Genomic DNA, 15,213 nt, shown 5'->3' with positions numbered 1-15,213 from the left:
CTACAGCCAAACTATCTTTCCATGTATCTGCTATCACGATTTTTATATCCTTCAATACACAGTCGACCCTCAACTTGCAACACATACGAGTTGACGATAGGCCCGTAAGTCCCGTTATTGTATTTTTGTTTAGTGACAGCTGGATGTGAAGTCTTAGGACCCAAGCAATGAGCGAGCAGGACGATAGTTTTCTAAAGCACAAATCAGCACAACCATATTAGGACTGAGCAGTTCGTTATTACTTTGGTCCCAATGTTCATTTTGGTAATGCCAAGCTTTGTTTCCATCTGTGTTTGGCTGTTATTATTCTGTTTGGATGACTGGATACTTTTCTGAAACTGAGATAAAACAAATGTTAAAACACACTTTCAGCATGTGCAATAGTTGCTACAATAGTTGCACTGGAACTGATGGAGCTGGATTCGAATCCCGACTCCCGCTGTAATACTCTTCACCAAGGTACTTACTCTGAACAGATACAATAGAAATTACCGAGCCAGGTACACTGGTAAATCATTGTAAGTAGCTTGGCATACAACCCTAATATTGTAGGTTAGGGTGATGAGTAATAGCACACTTTATTGGTATATTATATTACAGGGTTATCGACACATTCCGCATGAGAGCATTCTACACTTACAAGAAAGCTAACTTAAGAAAGGGGAGTCACAGCGGAACCCCGCTGTAAGCCAAACGCTATAATTGTTCCGTTATGGTAACTATGACGAATACTGTTAAAATATTGTTAAATATTGTGCTATTTGTCAAGAAACTGCACAGTACAAAACTGAGTCAGTGCTTCTGTGCATTGATTTAATTTGCAGTGTCAAGCTTTTCCAAAACAAGGCGGCATAATCATTTTTAAATTCTTTGGCAAGTCTGTTAGAAGCTGCAGGGTGAATTAAATAAGCTTTCTAGATGAATGTGCCACTCGCAAAGAACACTTTGAACAATCCAGAGGACACCACAAATAGCACAGGGAGCAACATGTCTGCATGCAAATAAAGCATGTGCTCAAACCGTCAAGAATGTATCTGGAGGCAAATGTTTAGACAAGGTCTGTAACAAAACCCAGATTCCAGCTCCTTTGTTTCAAATGGCACTGACAATTTAATTAAAGGCGCAATTGTCAAGCCTGTGTAATTAGAGGTGTGGGTGTGTGTGAACAGCGAAGGGGTATTTTCTCCTGTGATATCCCTGCAAAAGTTCTGCACCCAAAGTAGGTCAGAAGTGTGTGCCTGTATATGAAATCAATTTGTGTGACAAAATCTGAACAAGCTACGGAGTCGGTGTTTAGTCTTTTGGGTTTCCTGAAAATATCGTGCCGCTCGACTTTGTCGCGGCCAATTGTACAAGACCCCAGCCAACGCGACGGCCATCGGTTCCTTCTGCGGTTCAGAGCTCCATTAATTTGGCTACGCTTGAGGCACCGGAGTGAGCAGTGAGCAGCGGCTCCTGGACCAGCGCGGTAACAGTCCGACGCACCCTGACGTGCCCCAGCACGAAAACTCCCACTCTCTGCCTCTAAGTGGCAGGCTACCGCACTCAGTCTAATGAAGAACAATTGGCAGAGGGTAAATTACTTTCCCGTTTCCTGCGGTGACAGAGCACATATGTTGTCAGGCTCTGTGTAATGGATGGCAGCATTGCTCCGAGCGCCCGGGAGAATCCTTCACAATATGAAGTCAAAATTAAGCCAAGAAGACGGACATGGTGCTGGACCCGCCCATCAAAGACCTCCCTGCTGTTACCAAATTAAAATGAAAACTACTTGTAAAATGTTTGCTTCGATGACACTTATAGAAATACATAAAGAATACTGCTTTGCATCTCAAGGTGGAACTGCTAGAAGGGAGGATAAGGGTGATGCACCTATACATGCACAACGTGTTCGTGTGTACAGGGAACAAATAATCGGTAAGCTGTACATATGATCTTTTGGACACTCATCGATTTATTCGGTGCGGTAACTGTATTCTGGACGCGCACATGGACCCGACGTAGACGTGAGCGAAAGCCTCAAGCAGGATGTGGAGCAAATGTCTAACTTGGGGAAAAACACCAGCTTCGAGATTCATTAATTCCTTCTGAACACGTGCATCAGCATTCATGCCACACGCAAAGAAGGCACGAGTTACACGGTCTGTGTTTTCCACTTGTTCCCAATACGTGGCTCAAATATCACACTCTATCTGTCAAGGCCCCATAGTGTAATATGTCAGGCCTCTTCCTGCTCTGGAGCCAAGTGCATTCCACCTATACCTCCACAGTATGTGTGGGCAGCTACTGCTAGTAAATAGATACCCAGAACAGGTGCATTACTATGCATTATCATTACGGTGTATATTGCAAGGGCCAGGCTGCGCTATGATTAAAGCAGTACGTTTCTATTTGCATGTGAGGTGGCGAAAAATTGCATAGTCAGATTGACAGACGGGGAAACTGGTTATATCAGAGCATGCGGCTTGTAAACGTGTCAAATAAGAGGAAGCACATAAGGGGAAATCATATACTGTACACAGATACATACAAGATTGACATATACAACCCTATTTAGAGATCTATTCTCAGCAGACCTGTCACCTTAAAATATGCAGGTGATTCTTTTTACAAGTAACCGCTCCGAGCTCCGGCAAATTTGAAAAGCATCTCTGCAGCGTACACTCAGCATTAAACCGGTTTGTGTGACTGCAGTGTCAAAACAAACTTTCTCCTGGAAAAAAATTAACTCTCTCGGAATATATTTGACCCCAGCGACTGTGTTATGTGTTCGACCCAATTCTGGCAGGTAATTCAGTGGACAAAGACCCTTCCAGTTAGTAGCTATCCCCGCGACAGGACCGAAGCGTAGCGGCACATCCGCTGGACTGTGGCCACGACTGCTCTTTCTGCCCGAATTAAACCCGCGAGATGTGACGTGCAACCTTTGGAAGAATTCTGGGAGACTCCTGCAGAAGAGCTGCACGCTCTTGATTTCGCGCCATGCTGCATCCTCGCCATCCCGACAGCATGTGGATGCCTAACCCCCTGCTAAGTGGCAAACTGTTATGGTTTTAAGACACAAAATCACTGAGATATTGGTCATCTCTTTTTTAACTGGACAGGATTAATTTCTCAGTCAGAGGAGATGCACTGGTTCACATGTCCATTTAAGATGCAGATCAGAATGTTTATTATTGCCCCAGGCACTTTGTCATCGAGGATATGAATAATTTAAACATGCTGAAAAGCTTCGTGGGATGGGGTCGGAATTTCTGTTAAGAATCCTGCTACAACCGGCTTCGCTGACCCCCCGCGTGACTGATTCATGGCAGCTCTCTGGGGCCCGTCTCCCAGAGGACGGAGCGCCCAGACCTCATTGCCACTAATGGCTCAGTCTCTATTACATCCTCGGGAACAGTCTAAGGAAAAAAATCTGGGCTATTTAATACAGAAATTGTATTACATTTAAGAAATATCTACAAAATACGTCTTGTCAAGTCTATATTAAATTTTAGTTATTAAGCAGACTCAGGGGTGTCCCTCCAAAGCACTGCAAGCAGGGTATGATCCCAGGGTGCTGAGCTCTGATGTGTGATGCTCCCATGTGGTGATGTAATGGTGCCCGAAGACACCCGGGAGCCGCTTGGAAGGACACGTGTCCAGCCCGGGCAGGGTGGCGGGTGGAGGGGTGACAGTGTTCTCTATTTAAAGCCAGAGCAGCAGGGCCTTAACCTGCTGCTGATCTGATGGAGCTGGGACAGGAAGGACGGGATCGGGCGGGGACGCCTCTGCCTGTTCCCTCTGTCTGCCTCGGTCACGAAAACAGCAGGCACAATGACTGTAATTATGCTGATTAGAGCAGTTGTGATGCACTTGACAGTGCTGCTACTGTATGAAAAATGGGAATCCCTGCTTAAGTCAGCGACAGCTCCCCAGCGCCTCCGAGTAAGACTCTTTTAAAAGCTGCCACCAAGATTGGCGAATTTCACATTCATTCTTCTAGTAAATGATTATTACTATAAAATCAATATTGCAGAAGACATGATTTAGTGCAATACACGTTGAAGTTTTTCTTTTTCTTTTTTTTAACTTACTAAAACTGTCAAAACTACTGGGAGATGAAAACAAAGTCTTTTTTTTTTTTTTATATATTTACAAACCAGATTTCACAATTATTCTTTCATCTTTCACTTGTAAAACTTGCTGATGAATCTGATGAGCAAATAAAAAAAAAAACAAAAGACAAAATAGGCAGATACTTGGAACACTGCCGCAGTTTCTAAAAAAAAAGTAGTTTTCCATCATCAGTGCAGTTCTGACGTGAAAATTTCAGCATATACTGTACATCTTTATAATTTCCAGAGAACTACAGTACTGCGATGGACTGACTAAGTCAGCAGCTTGAAGTGGGAAACTGACCGGTGGTTTCTTTCCCCACAATGAATGCTAAATACTGACCAGAGGCCTTTGTAAAGCTTTTGTGTGCTGACTGACGTGTGTGCTCAAATACAGAGACATAAATGGCTCTGGTGACCTTGGGTGCTTCAGAGGGGCCTCATGACCACCAGAGATTTATGCCTAGGACTGTGGATTTGCCAGGGGCTGGATGCAGAATCTGTGCCTTCAGTCTGGTGTCAAGAGTGCATGCAAAGCAGCTCTGCAGATGGAAACTGTGTCCAGTGTGAACTAAGTATGACACTGCCCTGTCCAAACACAATGCTCAGTCACACATAGAAATGGAGAAGTTTCTACAACATGCTTAATACTCACTACAGAACATACTTCATAACCACTACAACCTCCATATAATCAAAATATGTTGTTTCGGTTATTGTAGTTCCTATCTTTATCATATTAGACTCATTATTCCTGAAATTAACTGCAGCATTCAAAGGTACCGTCAGTACAGCGTTAGTGTTTCCGTCTTCAGTTTGTTCAGACCTCAGGAGAGTGGGAAAATATATTCGTGAAATTAACGAAAGAATGCCAAGGTTTTCTGTCCGAAGCCATGAATCACATGATAATGTAACTCATATAATTTGTTTATTCTTCGGATGAGATCCAAGATGGATCATTTAAATATTAAAGTGAGAGATAATAATACATTAATTTGGTTAGTTTCCAAAATTTTTCATGTTTTTCCCTTATTAAAAGATTAAAATTTTGAAGCTGGAGTCCAGATTCAAGATTAAGGCCTTCACTGAGTGAGTGCGGATCTCCGCAATGACTCCTTGATTACACAGAAAGAAATTGCTCGGGGACAATTAGAATATTCAGCCTCAGCAACCGCAGAATATTTGAATATATAATTCAAATACTTATTTTCAAAAGAATAATCCCAGATAGATCATACAACCAAAGACATTAACAAGCCAGCATCCTCAAAGTGATCTTCACGTCCACTTTTAGGAGAAACTTGAAGTGACAAAACAAAGGAGGGACTGGGAAGTAGGGACTGTTCCACTCATTCTGCCATCCCCGTTATTCCTTCTAGCAGCCATTCTTGCTCAGCTGACATCAGTGTGCTGAATAATTCATCGTACAGTTATACAAGCACGTTGTGATATCTTACCCGCAATGCTGAGCATTTTTTTGCAGCGACATTCCGACACATTCTCATGACCATCGTGATTCTGAGACCAGGCAATGCGCTACTTCGTGGAAGACCTGTTAGGCATTCTCAAACCATAGACAGAAAATTACACAGAGTTGGGAAACAAAGGAAAATACAAAACAACAATCATTATAGGCTACTTAAACTAATTAGGACCAGATCCAGAGTGGGAATAAACATCCCTGAGAGATGTTGATGCGTTGCTTCTTTGGTTCACTTATAAGACATCTGTCCTATACCATTTAGAAGGGGCTGTGCCTCTCTGGGCTTCTCCTTCCATAGAATGAAAAGCACGAGAGCCCTGCAGATGAACAGAAACCTTCTTTGTAGCTCTGCTTAAATTAGCATTCTGTCCAAAGGCTTAGGAATTACTTGGCTACTAGTGACCTTGATGAAGACGTGACTCAATCAGATTGGAGAGGGATTAACAGGGCAGTGAAAATAAGGTTAAAGTACAAGGTGTCTGCTGTACCTGCCCTGAAACTGAAATTGCACTCTTGTTTGGCTGTGTAGCTAGCATATGGCCCCATTTCCGGGAAAAAGCCAGCACGCGTGAGCACATTCCTTGACCAAAGCATGCATTCAAGCTCATGAAAACGTACACGTATATTTGTAACATGTTATACAATGCATAAAACGAGACTGAACAGAGCTGCGCCTGTCCACACCCAAGTGTGTACTGAAATTGTATACTGATGTTACACACAGGCTGACTTTCTATCCAGCAAGTGAGGTTAATGACCTGAAAGAGAATATTTTATGTAATTAGACAGCTTCACAAAACCAGTGGCCTGATTACACCTCCTGAGTCTGACGATAAGCACTGAGTTTGCGGCAAGAAACTTGATTTTCTCTGCCTTGCTCACGAGTCCTGTTTCCCCCTCTAGCTACAGCTCCGGCTGTCTCATCTGCAGTGCCGTAGTGATCGCTCCACCGAATGATGCGTTGAGGAGGAAATACCCTTTCTTGTCTTCAGATCTTCTAGGCCCTGGCTTGCTTTTCAAAAAGTGGTGGGTATTACCTAACATGCGTGGTGACAGACAAACTCACGTAGGGCTCAAAGGATAAGCACAAGTAGCCAAACAATTCTTCTCATTAACTTTATTTTCCCATTAAATTTTTTTTTTTTTCCCCAGAAATTTCTGTCTTCAACACAAATGGTCATTTAATTCCGGCAAACGATTCAGGAATTCAGAATGGCTGGAAAATTCCATCTGGAATTTTCCGTCAATATGTGGTGGTTTGGTTAAGTGTTTGCTCACCACTAAAGTGCTATACAGTAAGCTATCTTGAACATTTTGCAGTGAAATGATGTGGGACTCAATTCCAAAAAGAGTTCACTCCTGGCTGTTATGTTCTTAGACTGGTAGGTTTAGGTTGAAGGAGCCTCTTCATGTCTGGGTGAACACATGTTAACAATTTTTTTAACAACAAATTTTCATACCTTCCCTCTACAAAGTGATGAATTTGTATTGATGGGGTTCCATATATTTTCGAAGGTTCTTTCTTCTCCTTGGAGTAAGTTTATTATTCACACCTTGTAAGTCACCTTGGTCAAAGTTGCCAGCTAAATGAATAAATAAATATTTAAAAATTGAATGTATCTGAAATATATATATATGTATATTTGATTTATGAATATTTCTCAGTCCCTGAGTGAAACATCAGCTAACTACTTTTGCAAAGGACCTCAGTAACTTAATGGGACCAATAATTCCACTGATTAAATGTAGCTGCAAAAATGTGATTAACAAAGTGAAACAAATTCTGCTCACCATAAAAGCACATATTATTCAAAATGTCTTCTGGGTGAGATTTTTTCCTAGAAAAATTATTGTACAACATTTGTAACAAAACATTAATAAGCAGTAAAAACAGACTGGAGAAGTAATTTTTTATAAAAATTTCTACTGGAATCTTGGTAATGTTCAAAATAATATCCCAACAGATGGAAAAAGGGACTCAAGCAACCTCAAACGTTTAATAAAATAGAATCCAAACTTGGCCATTGTTTTATTTTGTTATTTTGTCATTAATGTGCCCTATCCATCTTAACTACAAAGATTTTTTTTTTTAAATTACAAATGGAAAAAAAAAACTGTCATCCCTTGGTTCTCTGCACATTTCCTTTTCTACTTACTACTGCATTATATAGGCGCTGAGAAATCACTGCTGAATAAATAATTTTCAACAGTTTTCAAAAGGACTTTTTTCTTTACAAAAAGCAGAAACAATATTTAAAATTTTTTAAGCTCTCATATGACATGCAATGACCTAAATACATGTGAAATATCTTATTCAGAAAGCTTTATTCTTTTAAATTAGAGAGCAAAAAGCTTTATGATTTTCTAATTCCTGAGCAGAAGGCTTTAGATATTCAAGATATTTGCATTAGAAGTCCTTGTGCTTCTGAGAAGCTTTCTGTGGCAGTTTTGTGATGGAAATGCATTGGCAATGCTTGACTTGATATCTTGTACTGGCTGGGGCCCTATAACAGCAGCAAATGCTACTGACCACATAGGGACAGATTCTTTTGTCTGAGCCCAATGAGAGCTTAGAAAATCTGGGGGTGGAGAGCTGAGCCCAGGGGCCTGAGGATGGGGCCTGGGGACGGCGTGGGTCTGTCAGCTGCAATAGCGGCGCGAGGCAGGCATGTGCCTCTGATCTTTGCGGAAGCGCTCAGCTGTTAGGAGCAGAACAACTGCATCAATAGGAGAAAGAAGATGCCCAGGCAGCCTCCTGGGGGTTTGGGAGACCAATTGTTGTACCAGTGACACGAATCTGTGTCTTTCAGAGCTATCTGAAATCTCACCTAAAAAGTCTGTCATGTAAAACTGCATTTTACACATATGATTGGATTTCTCGTTATACTACATGATTTGTCGTCATTAAAGGAATTTTTTAAGATCCACTTCACCTCCATAACTAAGGCAGACTCAGATTTATCTGTGACTTCTTTCACTGTGCAAAATGTTACTAGGAAAAGGGTTAAACTGAGATGTTGAAATAGTAGTACATAGGCTATATCTTAATCACTTTAAACTGATCATCAATGATTGAACCCTTCTTGAGAGGGTCAGAAACCCCTTGACGGGGTCTCTTTAGATTATTAGATATAGTTCTCTTTTTGTTTTTTTCGTATTTCAGATTTCCCAGAGCTTGACACTGAATATGAAGGTCCTTTACGCTTTTATTCTCCACAGGTTACCCTTTCTTAAGTTGGACTGAGATAAAAACAAAAGCAAAACCTGCAGTACAGTGTGTTTCAACAGGATCTGGAGGCTCAGAAAGTTTTATTTTCCCAGAGCACAGAAGAAGCCTCCCAACAAATCTCTATAACTATGTGATCATTATTTCATTGTCTCATGGCTTGCCCCAATCCAGAAGCTTACGCACAGAGACATTTCCCCTTGGTGACATTGCTAGGTGGCAGCGCTTCAATGCCCCCACACCGATTTATCACGTTGCTCTAAGCCTAGGAGAAAGAATTCGTTTTTTTGTCAGATGAGCCACACAGAAATCATCTGGTTTAATGAACGGCTGTGTGTTTCGATGGGAGCCGCTGCGTCTGTCTACACACACACACGTGTCTTTATTTTTGTCAGAGCACAGCAAGAGTGTACGAACAGTCGCTTGGAGTGCGCTGGAGAGGTGTAGTTAATTAAGTGAAGGTGACCCACCTATTTATCTGGATTACAATGCAAGCAGCTTTTCAATATAGTATTATAAATCTTGCCTCGAAATTACATTGTCGAAATAGAGGATGCTTCACTTACTCTATGCAAATTATGTTATGAAAATGTTAGTGTGCTTCTTATTACTTGGTGGGCAAACGGTGGTGGGAACAAACAGGTTTTCTTCGTCGCTTCAGAATTTCTGCAGATGACTGAAATAAGGGGCATTTATTGTACTCTAGCAACAATTTGTAAGAACAACGCATCACATTCAACAGAAAAGACAAAAAAAGCCCAATGCTAACAAGTTAGATGAGAGAATACACACAATATTTAATGATAATTACTTTAGCTCATTTAATTACTAGCACACTCAGTGACTGGAACAAAGCTTGTTTGGAGAAATGTCTCTAATTGTGATTTGATGCTTTGTCAGAAATCCTGAGCCATTAGGAAATGTGTGCTCCAAGGAGCTGAATAGCTCGTCCTCATTAGTGCGCATTCAGACTTTCGAATGAATTACATCTTGCTGTGTTTGCAGATGGGTTGTGCCACCTGAGCAGCTATTTGCGAGCTCTTGGGTTGAAACCAGCCACCCCAGTTCATTTTTCTCTGCCACCTCCAATGGCAGCTTGCAGAGGCAGGACTTGTTGTTGAGTCGAAAGATGTCAGCTTCGTTTCGAGCGGTTCCGAACCCAGGTACGCACCCGAATCCATGTACGTGAACAAATCAGGCACTCCAAGGACAAGGTGTGGCCCAGAGGTACAGAGCTGGAAGTGATCACCGTGTCTCTGTGGTTTACTAGCCAAATTTGCCTGCATCGGCAGGAAGAGAAGTTGGCTCCTTGTAGTGCTCTTGAAGCTCCTGGGGTGTTAAGCCAGGCGGTGTTGCCCCCACACTGTCATCCATCCATACCCCTCCCAGGGGAGACGCCCCACCCTGTAGTCTGTCGCCTGCGACTGCAGCGTTTACTCCAGCAGTAAATTCTAAGAGTGCAGCTGTCAAGAGAAGCCGCCAATTGCTCCTCTCGCCATTAACCCTCTCAGCACATATTGATCCCTAGCTCCAACCTAAGTACCTTATGTGCTGTTCATCTGTTGAGGTAACTTGACCCCATGCGGCACCAACTCTTTTATTCACTGAAGGCATATGTAGTCTACTGAGATGCTTTGCAAGTTTACACAGGAGGAATGTAAATGTATTTCAATAAATTAGACAAAAAATGTAGAACAGAAACAATCAGATGCACTACTGGCCAAAGAAAATCTGACCACTGACCAAAAACCAACCCACCAATGTCAACAACCACTTGTCCTGAGCGGGGTTGTGGAGAGCCAGAGCCTATCCTGGAAACACGGGGCGCAAGGCTGAATGGGGAGCGGATACTGTACACCCTAGATAGGATGTCAGTCCATCGCAAGGCACCCCAAGCAGGACTCAAACCCCGGACCCACCACACAGCGCGCAAAGGCCAAACCCACTGTGCCACCGCACCCCTCCTGACCAGAAACATGTACACCAATTTAAATTTATTATACTGTGTACTGAAACAAAGAATAGCTGCTGGAGAGGTTATAACTGCTAAAAATAAAAGTGCTGTATAAATGTAAAATGTAATGATTGTACCTTAAAAATATAACTTTGTTTCAACGAAGGTGTGTGCTAACTGAATAAATAACAAATCGGAAAAACTCTCAGTAACAATCTAAGATGGCAATTAAAGAATTAAACCAAGCATATGCGTATAAGAAATATATATTTTAGTTTGCCAGTTACAAAACGTTTCCTTGATATCTCAAGCAATGAATTTGAAAAACGGCACTACAACCATATTAAAGAAAATGCAGAAATGGAAAAAAAAAAAAAAAAAAACCCACAAAACATGTTCATTATGAAATAGCGTAATTTTTAGAGACACATAAGCATTGTGTCTTTTAAAACAAACTAGCTGGTAACCAGAGACCTGGCGGAGCACAGACTGATCAAAGCCCCTGAGCTCCATGTCTTCGTGTCCTAGACCATTGTCCCAGTGGAGAGGATTCATCACCACATGTAAAAATAACTCTGTTCACTAGAATAACACAGGATGGGGGGGACCTCCTGTCTTCTGCAGTGACTGGAGTGGAATTTTTCTTATGACTCTCTGACATGCATGTCAATTTCATAAATAACCAAGCAACAGTAAGTATAGTACATGGACAATGTGCTGGGGACTGCAAAAGGACACAAATAGTTTATGGGGTGACACAACATTAGCACATTATGGGAAGTTTGTTATCATGTTAGTGCCTTGAACTTAAGATAAAGTAAAATAATTCTGCTTGGTTTGGCCCCTCAGCCCTTTTTCATCTCCTGAGACTTTCGCAGTGCCTGCTCTCCATGCCTACAACTAAGCGAAGAGACATCAGAACAGCTATCGCTTCTGATCTTTCTCAGGCTGTAAAAAACACTTTCATACACTTTGGGTTAGCATGCTGTTGTTCAAGTTCTGCATTGTCTAGCACTGCTCAGATCAGGTAAACACAGATCTAGCACCCAAAGACGTAGCTGTGTTGAAGCTGGCTCAAAGCTGGCTGGCCTCAAAGGTCCTTTTCCTACCGCAACACAAACTAAGTTATCATTTGAAGAACCACACCGCAATGGATATCTTAATAGCTTCTGAAAAGCAGTCTAACTCTATCGCAAGACTCTTGTGGCTCATACCTGTGAAATAATTTATTCTCTAAGTACAGTATACAATAAAAGCATTATTGATGCCTACCTCCATTACATGTTAGAGAGGACGTTAGAAGATGTGTTACACTTTAAATATTGTTTGTAAATGCTTTGGTAGGATGTCTATAACAACGGTTGGCTTTGGCTTTTCAAAAAGGTTTTTCAATTACTTCTTGAACATGAGTCATTTTCTGGCCAGGAATCCGATGACAGCAGCATGTGAGCATCCATACGGGCTGACTGAAAAGCACAAAGCTGACGGGTGTATGGGTAGCTGACTCTCAGCATATTGTTATTTGGCTCAAGAAGCCCTGTGAGATACGACGTGTAAAAGGGACAGAACTCTCCTACATACAGTGTGACGAAAGGCCTTCCAGACACCTACTGACATTCTACCCTTGCCATAAAAACTAAGTGAGGAACATGATGACAAGCTACCTTAACAGAACTCCTCAGAGAGCAATAATTAGCTGGTTTCAAGTGACAAATCCCCCCAGACTGGGTAATTACACGATAAAAGCTTCTACCCTTGAGGGTGTTGGACTCTGATGCAGTGCATCAAACCCAGGACAAGGATGCATTCTAGTTAGGGTGTGTGCCTGTGTATGTGTGTCTGTGCACACATATGCATGCTCCCAGTCTGTAGTCATATCGCTGGAGCCCTATGACCTTTCTCGTCGGGAGAAGGACACCCATTTCCATCCGCTGTATTAGCTCCCACCCCCCTCTCTTTTTCCACTGAATAACGAGCCAGAGAACTTGAGACCCCACCAGAGAGGAGCCATGGGAGGAAGAGAGTGGGGCCTGATCGATAACTCCTAACAGCCCAGCAGTTCCGGACCCAGCTCTTTTTCTTCTCTCTCTGCTTACTGGAACCCTCCTCCCCCACTGGCAGCAAGCTCTCACCTGCTTTCACCACACACTCCATATGCATACCATCCCACATGTTCAGGATTTCAATCATGAAAAACCCAAAATCACAAGTTTAGTGTAGTCTGTGGAACAGTTTCGGAGAACACACCTGTAAATTAATGAAGAGAAAGAGAAAAAAAAAAAACTTGCTTTGGCATTGAGGCTGGTCAAATTATGATTACCATCCATTTTTACATCATAGTCAAGTTTTAAAAGCTTTACAATAAGCCGTAGCAATATGGCAAAGTTTGCTCACAAACAAGTTTAGACATCCTGAGGGCTAAGAGTGAGACAAGCAGGGAGGAAGCACGACAGGTACAGACAAGAGCCACAGGGCTATGTGATATATAGCAAAACAAAAAAAGTGATATTGTTTTTTTTGCAGTCTTATTTGTTGCTACTATTCTCATCTGAAATATGAAACTATGTTGAAAAAGTAAAAATTTGGCCATCAGGTCAAGAAAGCTTACTTCTGTGCTATCAAACAAACAACTTCAATCTGTACTAAGGAAATGGTCACAGTGACACCAATTGTCTGTGTTTGTCTTTTTAAGGTGAGTCATTGGCTAAAAGGCATTTGGGTCAAGTTCTTCATCTGCAATTCAGTTGTGGTCCTTCCCCTTTGTTACACAGATCTGGGCCTATATTTATCACTGAGTTGCCTTCTTGGTGCCTAAGCATAACCTTCCAAGAAAGAGTTAAACAGCAAATTATTGGGCCTATCATGTGCAGAGTCAACAGGGTGCAATTTCCCTTTCTAATACTCTTAATATTGCAATGTGGTGTGTAGGCAGTTTCACAGCAAAGGAAAAACGATATTTCTGTCTCATTAATGTCAAAACTAATGGGCATCGAATTTAATTTCTGATAGAATATCTCCAGCAGCTTTGATTGATCTTAGATGAGGCAATCTAGCCACCCCATGGTGCCCACTGCACAGAATAAAAAAGTGTTGCCAAGAGATTGCACTAATACTTCTTGACTTCTCCTAAAGCAGGTAGTTATTCATCTCGATATTGACACATCACGCTGAACTACGGGTAGTAATCAACAAGCCTTGCCTTCATCTAATTTCATTCATAAATGTCAACACAATGAAACGTCTCATATTTGTTGATTTCCTTCTTCATAACACTGTGTGAGGACTTCACATCACAATCCTCTTAGTCTTTAATCAAGATGTAGAGCCTCTCGATGTCAAAAAGAAAGCTTTACGGTTTCACAGAAATAGGAAAACCTTTGCCTCGAAGGTATCATTAAAACACCAGGACCTGTAAATGAGTGTACCTGTAACTCTGAGCAGAGATGTTGATTACACGAGTAAAGAAGAATAATAAAGATACTGCCATCACAAAAATCACATCTGTTACTGACCTTGACTACAAATCCTGTTGTGAAGATCCATCTGCTCTAAACCAACTGTCAAGAATACTTCCATTTTTGAAAAACGTCAACGTGCCAATCCCATTCATTTGTTGTAAATATAAGTGCTCTGTGTGCCTTCCTCTGTGTAAATTTAGACTAAGGATTGGCACTGAAAAGTTTGCAGATCAAGACAATGAATTAAGAATGCTTGAATAATCTAATATTTGGTTAACCATCTGACAAAGAAACAATGCATTTTTTGCTGAACCGAAGTCACAGAATAATATCATGTTTCCTAAACAATGTTTCCATCAGTAAAAACCAGGAAACTGAAGCACAAAGTGGACCAAAGCCTACCTCTCTCACACATGCGTGGTAAGCCTATGGGTCAGTACTCTTGGTAGAGTTGCACTCAGGTAGTACAATGGTCAGAGCTGTCATCCTGCTTTTTAAGCATGCAGGTTTTAATCCCACCTGCTGTAGTATCCTTGAACAAGGCATTTACCCTAGATAGCTTCAGTAAAAAAATATCCAGCTGTTTAAATGGGTAAATAAACAGCTTTGAATGCAAAACCACAGACTGTAAGTTACTTTGAATAAATAACCTCTACTCATAACACCTCTACTCACAAACACAGCCTGGTTGTAATCTACAGACCCCCAACTATTGCTTAGGAATGTAATCAATGATATAAAAGAGACTGGGTCTGGGATTAAGAAGTACCCAGATTTCACAACATCTGGGCTGTATCTCACACAGCTTCGGGGCAGACGAGTGTCAGCGTAGAGCGCACATCTACACACCAGGAACCGAGGACAACGATCTTCAGCTCAGCTCCCAGGGGTTCCTCACAAACAGGTACATTTCCACTTCATGTCCTGCTTCCCTGTGATTTCCCAGCTTCCAGCACTCAACCTTTTGTCTCAAAGTCCATGCCAGGCGTCTCTCG

The 15,213-nt window shown here is 41.8% G+C and overlaps 1 protein-coding gene across 3 annotated transcripts in view; it reads right to left on the bottom strand.

Moving 5' to 3' along the window:
* The window catches only part of pcbp4 (poly(rC) binding protein 4), a 46,677-nt gene that overhangs the window by 20,534 nt on the left and 10,930 nt on the right, over positions 1–15,213 (bottom strand). The window lies entirely within an intron of this gene.

Source organism: Scleropages formosus, chromosome 22 (assembly GCF_900964775.1).
Source record: "Scleropages formosus chromosome 22, fSclFor1.1, whole genome shotgun sequence".
Classification (NCBI taxonomy): domain Eukaryota; kingdom Metazoa; phylum Chordata; class Actinopteri; order Osteoglossiformes; family Osteoglossidae; genus Scleropages; species Scleropages formosus.
This window is presented reverse-complemented; position numbering and strand designations above follow the sequence as displayed.